The sequence below is a fragment of the Tympanuchus pallidicinctus genome, unplaced genomic scaffold (genome assembly GCF_026119805.1).
Source record: "Tympanuchus pallidicinctus isolate F22 unplaced genomic scaffold, pur_lepc_1.0 scaffold13, whole genome shotgun sequence".
NCBI classification, from domain to species: domain Eukaryota; kingdom Metazoa; phylum Chordata; class Aves; order Galliformes; family Phasianidae; genus Tympanuchus; species Tympanuchus pallidicinctus.
The window spans coordinates 10,095,242-10,113,090 of NW_026294648.1; the positions used below are offsets into that span (position 1 = coordinate 10,095,242).

Genomic DNA, 17,849 nt, shown 5'->3' on the forward strand with positions numbered 1-17,849 from the left:
AACGTCTTTTTGTAATAATGGGCCAGGTACCGAGTTATAAATGAGCACTGCTCCATTGACTTCAGACGGGGTATGAAAATTGATTCAATGGAGCACCATCAGTTCTCACCAGCTGAGTATCTGTCCCTGTAATCACAACTAAAAAGATTTCCTTAGTCAATTAAAGGCTTGAAGCCTTTACTCGCTCACACAAAATCCCTGCTGAAGTTGGTGCTAACAATGCATTCATTTAAATCTTAACAAAGTGCAGTACATGCACTGCCTGGTGGCACTGTTAGTGTTTTATATTGAAACACGCGCTGCCGCGATCCTGAGGCACTGAGGAAGCACTACGTACCGTTCCATATTGCCTCACGTGGTCCAGGATAATACCTAACTGTCCTCCAATTCTGACGCGTTTCTTTAGTAACTGACAAAAAAATTAGCACATTCATTATTTTTGCTAACAGGAGTGTGAGCTGTTCGGAGAAAACATGTACCTATGCTGACAGAATGGGAGTACTTTAATTTCCAAATTACACACATAAATAAATCAAGCCACATAACCTGATAAATGAAAGATTATGAAAATAGTAATATCCTGCAAAATCTTGAAAGGCATCATAATTCCTCAAACAATTATCTTCTGTCATATTTGTGAGTAGCCCATGTAGTTCAAGAACAGAAAATACAAATGTGCTCCTTTAAAATTCATGAAACCACTCATTCTGTCATAAAAGCAGGCATCTTTCATGGCTACTTATTTCACACGGTCTCATAACTAATACTGACAGATACTTGGAATGCAAAAAAATGAGCACTGGACAAAGAACCTGAGCTGCTCAATCCTTACATTTTAATGCTGAAACTAAAAATAAAACCATATATTATGTATAGTTAAAGAATTTCTGGTGTAATTAAATTAAAATTTGTAGATAAAAATGAGATTGTACAAGGACTGGTGGTGGTGTACCGCTACCAGGATTGGGCTGTGCTGCATCCATGACAACAGGCTGGAAGGTTGCTTTTAATACTATTATCTTACATACCCACAGCTGAATGCTAATGCAGCTATACTGAGGAAATCAAGTTTCAGATCTGTATCCACTGAACTTACATCCACTAGGCAGAGAGTTTAAAAGCCAAGCTAGCATACAAAGACTAATATTATAGCTCTGTCAGCTCCCCAAAGGTCAGATATTTCAAAAGGTACACACAAGTATTAATTGTCAGATAGTTCTGTATGAAGATCGGAATTGAGGCAAAAATCAGGTTTTGCAACCATAATTTTCTTCCAATTCTATTTTATAAAATGGAGGTGCAGAAGAAAACAGAGGAGATAAACTCAGTTTATGCACTGTACATTAACACATGATGGCTTTGTTTCATATAAACATTGCCTCAGAAAGGATTTTACCTGTTTTTCCCAGTGAAGAAAAGAGACAGAAAATGTGTGGGAAAGCAGCTGGACAGCCTCATCTGCCAGCGGATCCCAGCAGCTCAATGGGCCCAGCCTTGTTCTGACTGGGGAATTCAGATGCTGAATTCAGCCTGCCAGGTGCCTTCACAAGGAGTATGTGAAACAAAGTGCCTGCCCAAGTCCCTTCCACAGACATTGCTCCTCATTCTCAGTTCACCTTCTTCAGGATTTAAAAAGAGTTTGCTATAAAATAGTATTTTTTCTTTCAAGGTGAGCAGTTAGTTTACTGTTTCCCGAATCTAAGATCTTTGTACAGATCTTTGTGAGCTGTCTTGTAAAATCAATGTGTCTCTTCCTTGTTGGTGCCAACAAAATCAAAATGGCTCAGTGAGTCCCCAGGCTAAGAAGCCCTCTAAAGCCTTGTTCTATCAGAAGTGATATTGTGTGACTGGCAACACTGATCCATCTTACAGAGGTGACGATAACCTCACAAATACTTCAGGCTGTCCTTAGCACAGAGGTAATTTTCAGACATCTTCGTGCTACCTATTTTTTATTCTCCAACTGACTACACTTCTGAATGGAGAACTACAAACTATTCAAGCTCCTGTTCACCTTCCTGCAACAGTCTGTAACCCATTGCTACCCAGCTCTACATCCAACTTATTTATATAGTTATAGTCTGTACACTTCAGGTTTACATGCAGTGTGGGTTTTGGCTTGCTCTATCTTGCTGTTGTTCCTTCCAGCTATAGTCAGGTGTGTTCAGCAGGTAAAAACGCTCTTATGTTTTGTTTTGTTTTGTTTTGTTTGTCTTTTTTTTCCATGGATGTATCCATAGAGTTACTATATGGGAAATAAGTATGAAACAAATCAACTAAAATAAGGCATTTCACACAAAGTCTCTAGTGCATAAGATGCACTTGCAGGAGACTAAGCCAGCTATCATGAAGATGAGAATTCGCAAATAAATCCCTGCAGAAGTGTAGTTCCAAAGATCTTTTTCCACCTGTATCCACAACAGGGTTCACAATATCCTCTCTGCTTAAAAACGTGGCTTCAGTTGGGCCACAAAAAGATGCTTCATTTAAGGAAGAGTACAACGGAGTAACAATGTTCACAATGCTGAAATCGCTGGCTTCAAAGGGAGAGAAAGACAGAAAAGTTGAGTGTTTTATACTGTAATTGGAAAAAGTATTGAGTTGTTAGTGGAAGTGTATTTAAGAAAAGCACCACACGTGTATGTAATGGAAAATTAATCCTCAGAGCACTGAAAGTCCCTGAGGATGGAGAACACATCACAAAGTTACCTACTGCCCCAGATTTTCTTGCTTCTTGCTTCTGCTGACAACAGTTGTCTTTTCATTAGGGTATTGATATCAATTTACTCAGACACCGGGGACAAAAAAGGATTCTACTTTCCTCATCAGAAAGACACCGATCCACAGAATTAGTACTTTGAACAGATGCCAAAGTAAAATAGTGACACGTTTTCTAACTAATAACCATAGGTGGCCACAGCAAATTGTCCAAAGCCTCTCAAGGCTGCCCGACAGGAGCTACCACATTGCTTGAGAGCAGTTTCACAGGAACACTTCTTTCCAGGGCAGGTGCACAGTTAGTCTGCTACAGGAGGCAAAAAGCAGTCTGTAGAAATGAAATACTAAACAAATTTAGCCACTTTTAAAAATAAACCTTTGAAGAAAGTTACTAATACTGGGAGACAGTCTGAATGGCTGGAATAAAATTGCTCAGACCTATCTAATACATCCCCTATTTGAACAGTTTGAGTGTGCAGGCATATAATAGTTCCAATGTTTTTACTAGGTGTTTTAAGAGTAGGTATATGATTTGGTGTGGTTCTTTAGTATTCACTTCTGAAAAAAATCTGAGGTCATATTGTTTATGAAAAAAATCCTATTTTCTCAGTTCAACAGTTTTCCACTTGTCGGCAGTTAATGCTGTCTTCAACTCAAGTATTCAGGTTTCATTTATAATTGTCTCTCATGTTCCTTAAGCTGATCCCCCTGTTTTGCCAAATACTCACCAAGAATTATTTATATTTCTATTACTAATACGTAATTTTTACAAGACAGGCAAGTTATGAGTGAGATAGTCTGCAGCTCAAGCTGACACCGAGAACCTTTGAAAAACTCGGTCTATAAACACAGCATTGGTATTGTTACAGCATCGTAAAGTCACAGTCATGCCCTGTAAACATGGAGATACCCAGCTCACTATCTCTCACTATCTATCTATGCCTGGTTGCTGGCTGGTGTCAGCGCAGCTAGTGCACAGCTCAGCCTTTGCAGCTGAGGTTCCTTATCCTTCCCTGTATATCTGTAGGTGATTGGGTTCTGCAGTCCCCAAAATGAAAGGTAGGCTGGATTTGACTACCATCCAATGAGTTCAGATACATTTTTCCCACTTTCATCTGATTCTGTTTTCCAATAACTGCTGGACGTGCTTTTTCCAGCATTGTTTGTGCTGTGCAGGGGGCCTTTCCCTCCTTGATCCGCTCTATGGCAAAGATCCCATATGGCACCCATGTGGCAGTATTCGCTTTGTGGGATCGGGCAGAAAAGTGCCACATTACCAGTAGCAATCACAGCAATAAACAGCGCAACGACACTCAAAGAAATGAGTTCCAGATTTTTTTTCCTGCAATGTTGAGGAAGCATACCTATAAAAAACAACACTTTTTTACTGCAACTCACAGTGGTGATAACACAAGATGGGTTTGCAGTACTATGTTTTCTTTAAGGCATCCTCAGAAGGTTTAACAGGGTGAGGTCTTGGCTGCAGGTAGCCTACACATGATACTTCGTAGCATTAGATCTAAAGAGCAGGAAAAATATATTTGCTACAGCCAACTTACCACAATTTAGAGCTGTTTGAGTTTAATATACGCTCTTTAGGATTCTCTGCATTACAGGGAAGGGAGCTATATAAACATACTCGAAAAAAAATGCATTGCTCACATTTTTTAAAAGCTGCCTCAGGCAGTTATAAGTTACATAAAGTTGCTCCTGTTCCTGTTGCAGTTATGCCAAAGTTACCTAAGGTGAATAGCACAAAATGACAACTCCGAACTCTGAAAACAAGGGTTTCTAAATGGGGCCTTTTCACAGATGTAAAATCAGAATATAACTGACAGCCCACAAACTTGGGCATGATTTCAAAGTTTCATTGTAATTATGAGAGTTATTCTAAGAACTTTCCAAAAAAATACACAAAACATCTACGCTTAAAAACAGTGCAATTACCTGTAGATTAGCAGAGCCTGAAAGAAACTATTCTTGTTTTCAGTAGTTACTTTCATGGACTTCATTTAGCCTGACATTTGTGTGAAAATGAATATTTGGCTTTACTGAGTATTTATTCCCTGCACTCATGACTTCTGGAATTGTTTCAAAAAATATCACATTAGAAAGAGGAGAGATATTCTGGGGAAAATTACTCGCTTTCTCTTAACATTCTCCTTCCCCCACACACATTCTCCATTTCCCACACACAAATTCAAGGCACTGAGATACAACATTTCAGGAGCCAAATCTACGGGAGAAATCTAAAAGTAATACTTTAAAGTATTTTAAACTAAACAACACAAAAATAAAAATCTCCCCCAACTAAGTGTAACAATAAAAAGTTGTCCATCCTGCGTGTCTTTCACGAGAGAGAGAGAAATGATTAAAAATGTACCAGGAGCCACAAATGCCATTTTGCTGTCATTTCCTTTGATTAACCTTCACCTGACCTCAATCCCTAAGGCAATTTCAGTTTCTTTTTGTTCTTCCATTTAAATTCTTCAGTGCACCAGGTGAGCACCTCTCCGTCACTAAGCACACTCACAGAGAGAAGATTGTTTCTGGAGAGGATTTCATAGAAAACATTTGCTCTGGAGAATCATTTCCAAACCCTCGTAAGAGACAATAACAAGTCACATTTACTCCAAAAACAGGATTTTAAAATCCCTGTGGAATGATGTAATTACATTTCCCAGGTATTAGTTATAAGGCTGCTAGTTAATCGGAGCGGGCAGGGCTCTCAGTGCTGCTGGCTGGCACGGACTCACCCACGTGCTGGTGCTGGCAGCTCTTGGAACACCCCTCTGCAGCTGCAATGGTGTCAGCTTCCACGGGAGGCACAAAATGTAAGCAACTCACCCGCTAGAATGGCGAAAAAAAAGAGCTAGCATAAATAAAACCTTAAAAATAGATTATAAACCTCCTGCAGTACAATCCTTCAAGATTTGAGCGGAAAACCTTAAATGTTTGATACTTAAACTCTGTTTATCCAACTTCAAACTGTATGTTAAAAAAAGAACTGAAAAGGGGAAGAAAATATCTACAAATATTGTATAACATCTGTAAAATACTCTTGATGATGAAACACCAAGGAAGTCTGACCTATTTAGTTCATCAAAGACTGAGCTAAGAGATGAGTTGATCATCATCCCTAGGAATTGATACAATGCTGAATAGCACATCTTTAATCTATCAGCAAATGATATCAAGTCAAGTTAAGCTTAGAATCGAGATGCATAGTTTTAGCTGCTAGGAGTAAGTAGGAGTCACTGGACAGTTTACTTTGGGATGCAGAAATACATCATCAAACATGGCCTTTAATATCATTCCAAAAGGCATTCCCTAATATAAAAGAAGGATTCAGTGTAGGCTTTGTTCTTCATTGCTGTCAGCCAAATGTGTGATCAGACTGGATTCGTAATATCTGTTTCATATTATTCACCCTAGATGAGTTTCCAGGACTTAAAAATAGGAATTGTACCGAATTGTGACACAGTGTCAACATTCCTTCAAAATGCCATCCAAAAAAACTCAGGCTGGGCTGATTGAAACTTATGAGCACAGGTCACTTAGAAATGTTGTCTTTCTTCTGGACTTTTTATTATCTCACTACCTGTAAAGAAGGACTGGGGACCGAATACCAACCTGAGTGTTTCAAAGTGCTCGAATGGACTACCTAGGCAGCTGCCAGACTCTGCTGTGGTGAAGGAGGTAATTCCTTAACTCTGATCCTCCCTGTTGGTAATTTTATCCTCCCCAAACTGGCACTTCCTGATAACATGAAGGAGTTGCAGCAGAACAGTCCTGTTTATCATAGTCATGATCCTCTTCTGACCTTAAGTATTTAATATTCATAAAATAATTAACCCAGACTCTTAGAATTCAGCTACCTTCAACTGATTCGCACAAACTCTGCTTCTCTGTCTCTTGGAAAAGATAAATCTGCACATTCAACCACGTTGTCTGATCTGTGACAAATTCTGCACAGTTTTCCATCGCGTCTCTGCTGAGTTCCAGTAAAATGGCCCGTGCCTTAACGACAGATGTACTCACCTGATAGAGTGCAATTCTTAAATGGAGGAACAAAAGGATTTGAAACTGCCTTAGGGAGTGAGGTCAGGTGAAGGTTAATCAAAGGAAATGACAGTTAGATGGTATGCACAGCCCTGGAGATTGCATATATGTGTTTTGTTGGGAAATATTTAACTGCTTTTGCTCTATTTAGAAGAAACCAAAATGAAGTGCATATACAAAAAATAAAAAAATAAAAAAATCCATACCTGCCTCTTAGCCCAGTAGGGCTTGTGTTGGTGGGATCTGGACTTGCCCATTGAGAGGCAGAGAAAGCCAAAAGATGGCAGCTGTTCAAATGGTTTCACTACCATAAAATATTTCACTATTGTAAAATGCAATACAATAGCTAGGGAGCTAGGGAAATTCCATGCTGCTGCTAATGAAGACTGCCTATTACTTCAGCTCTTACTTACCTTGCTCCCACATTTTTCTTCAATATTTAGTTGGCTTCTCTCAAACAGGAACTTGAACTAGCAAGGAAAAACTACAGCTGGAAATTCTGTAGAAGTCTACAAAAACTCATTTGTGCCCTGTAATGAATCTGATTTGGCCGTATTCCTGCCTCATTTGCATTTCCTTTCAACAATTTTCATACATTTGGATTTTCACTTCCAATGATACTTGCAAAAACTGCATGCATGTGGCAAAGGATTTTAAAATACGCTATCTTCAAACATTTAATCATAAAATTATTCTAGAATTTGTCCTCAATTAATTAGGGAGTTAAACCAATGCCACGTGACTTATCAATCACAAATAAGTAACACACCTTGGATTCTGAGTTCCAGTTTTGATTAGAAAACCAGCTACTCAATAGAAATCATGAAAAAAATTAACAACTAATTTTTTTATTCTTCCCATAGAATAAAAGGTAAAATTCACTGAATGAATTATTAATTGTGAGTTATTCATCCAGCTCTACTAAAAAGTAATCTGTTTCTTTTTTTAAGCATCAAAAAGGTCTTTCAAATATAAGTTGCAATAATGAAAAATGGCAGCAGATCTAGAAATGTCCCCTTACCCGGTCTGTAGATATGTAAAAGGTTACAGAACCAGAGTTATTAAACCCCCATCACTCTGACAATTGATTTTGAACACAGTCTGTTGCAGTCTTTATAAAGCAAGATCATAAATGTTCAAAACTAATTTATTGCTCTTTGTTCCACCTGGCAAAAATATACTGTCAAATTGAGTTGTGCTGTAGCAAAGATGCAGATTAGCATTTGAATCTTATTTTTATTCTCATTTGTACATTTCTTTGCAGTTCTGTGTGTGGTTAGAAACATTCACAAAGGAGCAAAGAAGAGGAAAGGATCATGCTGCTTTTAATAAACACCATGATCCTTTCCTCTTCTTTGCTCCTTTGCATATGTTTGTATAAACAGGAAGAGGTATTTCGTTTAAAATTAATGGGAAAAGTCAGAATGGATATTTACTGGTTTAGATTTGCCAATATTGGTATTTCTTGTTTGCACTCTGTTAGCTGGTATCTTCCAGATTTTTAGACACACATAAATAAAAACACTTGCTCTATATGTATGTCTGTGTGTGCACCAGATGAGGATTCCCCCACAAACCAATGAGGAAAATGCAGAAGATATCATCCTGCATGTTTTTCCTAAAATTAGTGATTTCTAAGCCAGAACCAATTCCACGCCTAACTTGTATTTCCTCTGTGTTGCAGCTGTCACCTCATACCTACGCCAGGGAATTACACATTTCCAAAGAGGCAAATCCAAAGAGGAGAAAGAAATTGAACACTGTGGAGCAGCCAAGAGAAGTGTGATGAGGCAGACATCCTTCTGAGAACAAGGAGAGGAAAGCCAGCCTGTGCCCGACCTCTGAGGGATGCTCCTGCCTGTACCTACAAACTGCACACCCCGATGAAAAGCTTAAGATCTGCCACTGCATATCTTGGTTATTTCTGAAGCGCATATTTTCCTGCAAATGCAGTTGTTTTTAATCAATAACTATGCGAATAACTGGGATCTCACAAGGCTGTATGACAATAAAACATGTTTCCAAACTAAATTTCTGCTTCATTCTTAGATCATACACTGCTTTTCTTGTTCACTTTCTTACATTTTATACACATTGCTCACTGGATTTTCTGTTCACTTGTGCTACATGGTCCACTTTACACTGATGTAACAATACAATCATTCATAAAGATGAAGGGTTTTTTTTTAATGATCAGAAAGAACATATTAGAAGTAAATTTATTTTCAGAATAAAATCCTGTCCCATAGAGCAAGCACAATGAATGAATTACAAGTTTCATAAAGCCAGCTGCTGAAGCACAGAAAAGAAACACATACACAAAACCAACAGAAAACAGCAGAGCATTTCAGCATCACAAATACACCCATCCCAAAGTCTCTGTATCTCACAGTAATTCTTCTCAGTAGAAAGATGAGCCTGTAAAATTACAGTTCTTTTCTAAACAACCACATAATACTATTTTAAATGACACTTTTTAATCTTACTCATTTTATAGTCCATTCTTTAAAACTTCCTCTTTCCATTATCTACATCAGAATCATTTAATTGTGCTGGCAAGTTTACTTCTTTTAAATTATTATTTTTACCATCATTATGAAGAGAAAGCTATCTGACTGTATGCTGGAGCTGCTGCATTCATGGCTTGTAGACATCTGCCTGATATTGAAATTAATTTCCAGTATAAAACAGTTAACAGAATAACCCTAGATAAAGGCAAGAGTAATATTAATTTCAGTCTTTTTGTTGGCAATGTTGTAAAGTCCATTGCTCAAGTAAAGAGCACATTCCTGAGCCAGATACAAATTAATTTCACCATTCTTTTTCAAATAAGAGTTTTAAAAGTCAACTAAAGGCTACAACAGCTTTGAAACATGTCGGTGATTGTTTTAATTACCTATCATACAGCTGTGAGATATTGAAAAAGAGAGGGGTTGGGAGAGCAACACCTGGTGTATGAACAGTTCCTTTCCTGACATAAAGAAAAAAAAAATAGTTTCCAAGCATTTAGACCAACAAAAGCTCAGCAAAGTCACCACAGATTCTTTTATCAGTAAGTTAATGTGGTATTTTTATGCCATCATACATGGTCTTTTTCTATCAACAGCTACTTTGACTTTTAGATAAAATTATTGAATCTCCAAATATTAAACATGTGAATCCTGGAAGATCTTAAATCTTGCTCTTCAGCCTGAAGTTGGTCCACAAGCTAAAATAAGTTGCTAAAGGCACACATGGGGCTTCTTCTTAGGGTTCCTTTCTATTGCAAAAAGCTGACAGCACTTTTACGTGCAACTACACAAAAATATTTTTGTCAGTTCAACCCTTAACAGAAAGGGGACCTAGAGGCTGCTAGGACATCTGATGGCCTTTGACATTCTGGCTTCCAGCCTCTCAGCCATCAGTCAGTGCTGAGGTAACAAAAGACCACTAAAACGTACAGTTGTCATCTCCACGCTACATCTGTTGGCCACGCTGCTAGGAAGTGTTGACCCCATCATTTCATGGTAAACACTGCTGAAATCAACAACAACAAAAACAGAAATGAAAAAGGAAACTGGATGTCAAAAGTCAGGTCAGAGCTTTTTATTTGCACATGTGTCAGTAAAGATAGAAGGAATCGCTGAATTAAATTAAATCAAAGCAAACCTGCTAATTAAAACAGCTAAAATTATGTTTGTGAAGATGTGTGACTGGTTTCCTGCTTATCTGCAAATAAGCCTCCCCATAATATAAACATGTTTCCATCTCCACTTCATTTATAATAAGTCTTTAGGCAGATTGTAATTAGTATTTTGAGTTTCTATTAGAAGAGCTATTGTGTTACGGGAGAAATATTTTTCCTGACCATCAGAACATTTATTATTTCAGCTCTGCTCTCAAGGGTTCTCACCTGTTCTCTTCTCATGCTGGTCAAAGTCTCGTATCCAATTTGTCTGAATCAAATTGTTTGGGTGTGTGTCTGAATAACATCATCTTCATAATGTATTGCTTGGAGTTAGCCACAAATGCAGGCATTGTATTCAGCTCACCTACAAGCCAAACCAGAAATTATTATCAGTTTTTCTTGGATTTATTCTGTAGTTTGCCTTTCATTCAACACTGAAAGAATGATCACAACGATCACATTGCGGAGTAGAAAAAACGTGTGAAAAAGAAACTTTTACACAAAAATGATAGTACCAAAAAATCAACTTTTTTTTTGTTTGTTTTACTTATTCCCAAGTTCACAGTGCATAATTTTATACAAACCCAATTACATAGCTCAGTGATTTACTGGCAAAGCTGGCCAGAAGAAATTATCTGGCTCTAGCTAATGTGTATGCCTATTTACAATCAAAACAAATCCACTGAAAATTGCAAAATGGCCACAAAGAAAGAAAAAGTCAAGTTAAAAATGTATCAGAAATGATGGAGTATGCAAGCTGAATAAAAGTTCCACACATACTGTTTTCATTGGTAACGAGTAAACCATGTTTACACGTATGGATTCAGTCCTTCAGATCATGCACCAATCCACCCAGTATCTCACATTAAGCAGTATGGAGTTTCACTGGCTTGGAAAAACTGGTGTTTTCTTTTTGCCTTTTTCATAATTATTTTTTAAGGATTAGTCTGCACTGTTAACAGATGCATGGACTGACTTCAGCAGCATTGCTCAGATGTTTACCATTTACTCATGGGTTCAAGCCCTTTTTTTCAAATTCCAGGGTATAAGGCATCAGACTGCATGTGTATCACATTAACAAATAGCTTCACAAATGTACTGCAACCTGATGTGAGTATCTTGAACACAAGGATTGCCACCAGTAATGTTGCAATAATGTCTGCATGTTACCTACGCTGAAAAATATCTATATTTTGTTGTTAAACGTTTCTAAAGCAATAAAAAAAAGCCGTGGAAGCACACAGGCTCTTTTTGACAATAGTTGGTATAAAGTGACATTTCTACACTAGAAATATTTAAAAAGTCTAATTAATTTTTAATTGCATAACATATAATGTCAGACTCCTACACATATTTTCCTTGAAATGACCATCGGGCACAGTTCTTAAAGAGATTTTGTTGGACATGGCCCAGAGTTCATTTACTTGCTTACCTCAAAGCAACAGCCTCCTAAAAATACATCAAATTGCAAATATGCTAAAACCCCAATTTTGCTGTAACTGCATGTGCCAGCACTAAGTCCTACATCAATAAGAAACCCCACTGATGTCAGCATGACTTGTGACAACACAAGATTTCCCTCCCCCCAGCACAGCTATAAAACTGGATCCTTGGTGAGGATGTTTGAATTATGTGGATTATATACGATTAAACAGATTTGGATTAAATCATGGCAATAGGATGGCTTATCAAGAACATACTGACGGAACCACACTGATATACAGCAATCGAGGTGACCCCATAGACTTATTACAGCCCATAGTGAACTCTGATCAACTTCCATGGATGAGGATTTTTTTACTCAGCGTAGATCAGGCTGCAAGATGGAAGGAGTTAAAATGCTGCTTTCCTGATGAATAGTTTTCATGCCTTAAAATTATGATCCAGGCAACAAAGAGCAATCTTTCTTGCAGGGGAAGCCAATCTCAGCTAAACTCTTTGAGCTTCATTTTATTCACCAGGCTGGAAAATATATCTGACTGTGCCTTGTCCTAACGTGCAAGAAAACACAAACACAAGAGAACAACTTCTGAGTTAAGAAATCTGCCAAAATCCCTCCCAATCCAAGTTCACCCTCTTATGTTATTACATCATTGCATTATCTCACCTAACAAAAAGAAAAAAAATAGCCTCTGAGTATTGCTATTTTTTATCACCATATCATCAGTGAAGCTTTGAAAGTTGTGTTGTCTGAAATGGTGGTCTTCATTACCAACAAAGATAGCCAATAATTTCTTGTGTAGACTTACAGTAGGGTTAATCAGAAATTACAGGAATGCATTTCTTCCTCAGCAGAGTAGCAAAGATGTAGTCACAATAACTTCCAGCTAACTAGAGCTATTAACTCCAAAAGCTCCAGGCTTTGGGGTGTTCAGGCTGCTGCCTAAACAAGCTGCAGCTACAGTGTGAGGACTTTAACAGCCTGGGAGTGTGTGCCTCGTGGATGCTATACACATACTCATATTTAATATGGGTAACATTTGGGAACCATAGCTACAGAGGTCATGTTGAGGGCAGGGAGTAAAAAACACCTTACAGATATAAAAATGCAAAAGGACCTAGGCAGCCAAAGTCTGGGGGTTGGCAGCATAACAGAGATAAAGGAATCATCAGCACAGCTTTCCTGAACCCAGGCATTCTGATTTCCGTGCTGAATCCCACGCCTCTCTCCTTTGGTTTAAGAGGTCCAGAAGTTCCTGAATGCATGCATGACTTTGAAGAGAAAGAGGCAGAAAAGAGGGATTTAATGGCAACAATAATGCTTTCCTGAAGTTTACTTCGAGTTATACATCAGATGAAAAAGACCTTTAAACCAAGACACTACATAAAAATTTCAAATGTCTTCTTGGGGGTGGAGAGCTGTTATCTAATCCATTAATGCTGCAAACAGTTTGTTCTGTATTGTATGTCATATGAACACAGGGCTAATAAATGCCCTGCATCCCTAGGTCTGCCACATCTGCCTCCAAGGACTTGCCTCATGCAGCTGGGCTGTGCTGAAGCCACAGCTCTGGAAACGTACCCCTTTAGCACTCATGTGTCCAAACCAGGCCCCCACCCTGGCCTCTCCTCCACCAAATACATTTTTAGTAAGATTTCTATGCAGCTAATTACATTGCCATAGCATCCAAGTACCACACAGTCACGAGAGCTAATTCTCATAACAACCCTTGGTTTTGTATAGAGAAGGTAATTGGGAAACACTCTCACATTTGGAGAACTCAGGCACAAGGACAAGGAATACATCCAGCATCTCTGCAGAAGGTCACCAAACAACTGAGTGTTCCAGCACTGCATGGCCACACACAGACTATCATCCCCAAAGCCCCTTTCAGGAGGCAGAGATGGGACTGTGAACCTTGAGCAAACCTTGAGTCAGGCACTTGCTTATTTTCCCTCTCGCCCCCAGCAATGTCAGTGGCCTGCCTGGTGACTCCTGATCAAACTGAGCAGGCCTCTGCCCAGTCTGGGACTGGCTGTTACACACTTGGCATTTCCACACTATGAGCTTCCCACATACCTATGCTTGAAATGAGCTCTCACTGGCCTGTATGTCCTGTGCCCTAACTGGTGTGACATTGCCTGCAACTCGACTTGTCTGAGACAGCTTCTTCTTCCTTTTAGCTCCTCAAGAGCAGAGCACAAACCTGAAGAGCTATTTTCTCCATGAAATTCCTCCATGCAGAACATAATTATTCTTTAGTTCTAATACCTCTCATTGAGTACTCTCATCTATTTCCATTTCTTCTCCTAGCAGACTCTTTAGTCATATCGGTGCTCCTTGATGATCTCAGCCATGACTTACAGCACTGTGTTGTTGAGAGGCCCACTACTTCTCTTAGGTCACTTCCAACTTTGTGCTCAGTTCTTTGGCATTGCTCTGTCGTTGCTCTGTTTCATTCTATGAAAGCGTACGGCATTTTCACCAGTTAATTATTAAAAAACAACTACAACAAAATCAGCAAATTGAACCCGAGTAGAAAGTCTGAGCCACACTTGTGTAAGGAGCATCCAGCTCCATCCCACCTCGCACCAGCTTGGTGGCAGGAGCAGACTCCACCATAGCAGTTGAACAGGCTCTTAATTTATCCAATTAATTTAAACTCAAGGAACTGCTTCCTGAACCTGTCAGCCAGCTGAACTGAACTGAAATAAGACAACCAGCTGAATTTTGTTCTGTATTCTGCCAGCTATCGTACTGCACAGAGCTGGTGCCTGCTGAAATTGAGAGCAGACTTCAACAGCCAGGATGGAAAACCTTTGGCCAAAGGTGCTACTCGCTGGAGAGCTCACTTCAGCAACAAAGGTTGCTCAGATCGTCACCAAAAATGCACAGATGTCATGCGGTCAGCCTGCTCTAGGTGTCCGTGGGCAGTAGCAGACATTAACTAATATCAATAACATAAACAGTAGCATATAATCATAAAGGAGAGAGCTAAAACCACAAAAATATGTTTTTTTCATAGCACAGTGATGGCATTTTTAAGTTTCCAGTCCCTCTTCAGCTGCATTTTTAGAGGAATAGCAGTAAGCCAGATCGAGCTGTGAATAGCCTCTGATGGACAGTGAGAGGAAAGAAACCTCTGCCCTTGGCAATTGCACTGACACTTCCAGCTGTAGAGGAATAGCTGCCTCACTACTCATTAGAGATGGAATTTGCCATACACACTCTGTGATGTTCTGTTATGCAAGGTAATGCTGTGTGTATTCTCTTCTTCCACAGAATTGTAAAGGCATTCCTATTTAGCTCTCCCATCCCCCTAAATCTCTTCCACAAAGAACACTGTCACAACCAAAGCTCTGCAACAAGGAGCGTTTATATATCTGACAACCTTTAAACCCCCAAAGAAAGGAGAAAGGAAGCAGAAAAGCTCTCTGAAGAGCTCTTTGGTGGAACAAGCAGAATTATGAGCAGCAGGAGAAATATGAGTAATTAAGACAACAGTATATCTATATCTTACAGCTGACAGAGTGAAGCTGCAAGTTAGCTCTGGGCAAGGTGTTAGCAGAGGAAAGAACTGAGCAGAACGTTTCTAATGTTATTGTTGAAAAGGCAATGCAAGAAAAAGGCTAAAGGGACAATTTCATTAAAAAGAAGGAAGCAGGTCAGCTTAAGAGAGCAGTGGGATGCAGACCTGTAACATTAAAGGAACAGGTCAACAGCTATCTGTAAGGAGACAAGTAATCATTCTGGGAGTTAGCTAACGTGGTGCTCTCACTGTTCTTGAAAGAAACCATTCTTAAATTATCTATTGGCAGGTTGTGCAGAAAGCTAAAGCTACACGCTAGCACAGCGGTCCCAAACAAAACATGAGGGCAGATCAAAGCTGCAGGAGAGCAAAAGGGAAAAAATACACCTTTTTTCAATGAGAAGCACAAAGCTGATTTGGGGCAGCCAACACCTGCACTGAGCCAGTGACAGCCGGGATGCAGTACTGGCCTTTGGGGTGCGTCACTGCATCACCATTGGTGCAGGAGCTGAACCGAGCTGCCAGCTGTGCTGTGCAGGGCTCTAAGCACAGGGATGGGGATGGATCTGCTCCTGTGCCACAGCCTTTTTGACAAGTGCATAAACTCCATTCCCCTTCTTGCTGCAGCCCCGCGCAGGGCACGCTCCAGCGATCCCCAGCTGGCAGAGCGCTCTCTGTGGCTCCAGCAGCATGCTTTATAGCAGCCCTCAGGCTGTGTTTTCCATCTAGTATATATAAGTGAATTAGTGCAAAATTTGAGCTTGCACAAATCACAGAGCCAGCATGCAGTTTGTCACAGTCAGGCAGTCTTACTCATGACTGCGGTAGCAGTAATGAGGTACACGAAAGGAACTGTGGGCTGCACCCTTGGTTCCTGTAGAAAGCTGGGGTTAGAGCTGGGAAGTGCTTTTAGTCTAGAGGGAATAAAAAAAAAAAAAAAAGACAAACATCAGCTCCCATATCTACACAGATCGAATATATGGGCTGCTCAGTCACCTGGGGCCCACAGCCAGAAGATCAATGCAAAGATATCAGAGGGAGGAGGCTTCCTCCATGCCTCCAGACCCATCTGCGTGCAGGAGGAGGTGGGAATCACACAGAGGGCAATATTTATGCTGGAGAAATGGCAGAAAGGTTGTTCCAAATTTACATTACTGTAAACAAGAGCAGCATTTGTCCAAATGATAAGAGCTGTAGCAGAGGAAGAGCCAGAGGGCACCAAACGAGGGTCACCAGCTGCAGCTGCTGCTGCCACCCAAGAAGAGGAGCGGTTGGAAGGATGGGGGACAGTGGGGCTGGGAGGTGCTGAAACCTCCTGCTGCAGCTCTCAACGGAGTGCCCTAGGACACCTCTCACAGCACTCAGCATGGCCAAGTGTCTATCCCTGCTACAGCTGATTGCCCCAGCATCCTTATCACCCACCTCTTTATGTGCACCACACAGGTACCTGGAAATCCCAGCCCTACTCAAGCCCCCACCAACAGCTACAGATTACTGAGCAGAACCAAAAAACACATGGAATACACACTCTGTACTGAAGAACAGCATAGGTGCTCCCTCTTCTTTTTCCATTCATTCTCAGGAAGCACAGCAGCGAGAGACATGAATCTTGGCCACTCCACTCCTTATGTGGCATACAGACTGAAACTAAGGGTTTTCTCCCTACAGAATGTTCTCTGCCATTTCCCTTGCTACATTGTATGCTACACAGAGCTGAGGGAAAGGCTGCACTCTGCATGTTTCAAATCACAAACTAATGGCTCCTTAAAATACACACTTCTATTCAGCCCATAAATCAAAACAGAAAGTCAAATCCAGCTTATAGATTTAAATCCTTTTTACACTCCTGTGTAGCTCCATTATGTACCAACGGTGTCACATCGTCTGTATATTTCTGCCTCCAGCCTAACCCACAGCCTAGCACTGATTGAGAGCACCAGAGTGTGGAGCTCTAAAAAACCCCAAAATCAGCACTACTATTTCTCACTTTCCTGAGTACTAAAATGCATCTAAAATTAGGAAAAATGACCTCCTGTCAGTTTGTTGACTTGCCAATGAGTTTATTTACTCAGTCATCCCACACAGCAATTGTTTCATGGAAATACAGAAACATTTATTACTCCACAGCAGCACAAGACCAAGGTACCCGAGTATCACCCCTGTGCCCAGCAAAGACAGGGCTGAAATCCCTCCTGAGCTGCATTTTGCAGAAAGGTGAGGATCATTACAATTCTTTGGGATATACGCTGTTAGAAAGTGAGCACAGAATTTCATATTATTATCATATTACAGACGACATTCCTTTGACAAAGGGTCAAAGTTCAGGAAGACATGAAAAATAAGGAAATAGAACCCAGAAACAGTTAGATCTCTAGCTGGCATAATTGGACACTGAAGTCCATGGAACTGTGTCCATTATAAGGAGTGGATGA

At 40.0% G+C, this 17,849-nt stretch overlaps 1 long non-coding RNA gene across 2 annotated transcripts in view; it reads right to left on the minus strand.

The window, feature by feature from the left end:
- LOC128076027 (uncharacterized) overlaps window positions 1-17,849 on the minus strand; it is a 78,528-nt gene that overhangs the window by 43,901 nt on the left and 16,778 nt on the right. The window contains exons 2-3 of one of the 2 annotated variants that reach the window (XR_008204221.1): window positions 10,673-10,811; window positions 8,566-10,296 (exon numbers count right to left, since the gene is read on the minus strand). This is a non-coding gene — a long non-coding RNA (uncharacterized LOC128076027). Of the gene's footprint in view, window positions 1-8,565; window positions 10,297-10,672; window positions 10,812-17,849 lie in introns of those variants that run through there. The other variant, XR_008204220.1, reaches the window with a different exon arrangement.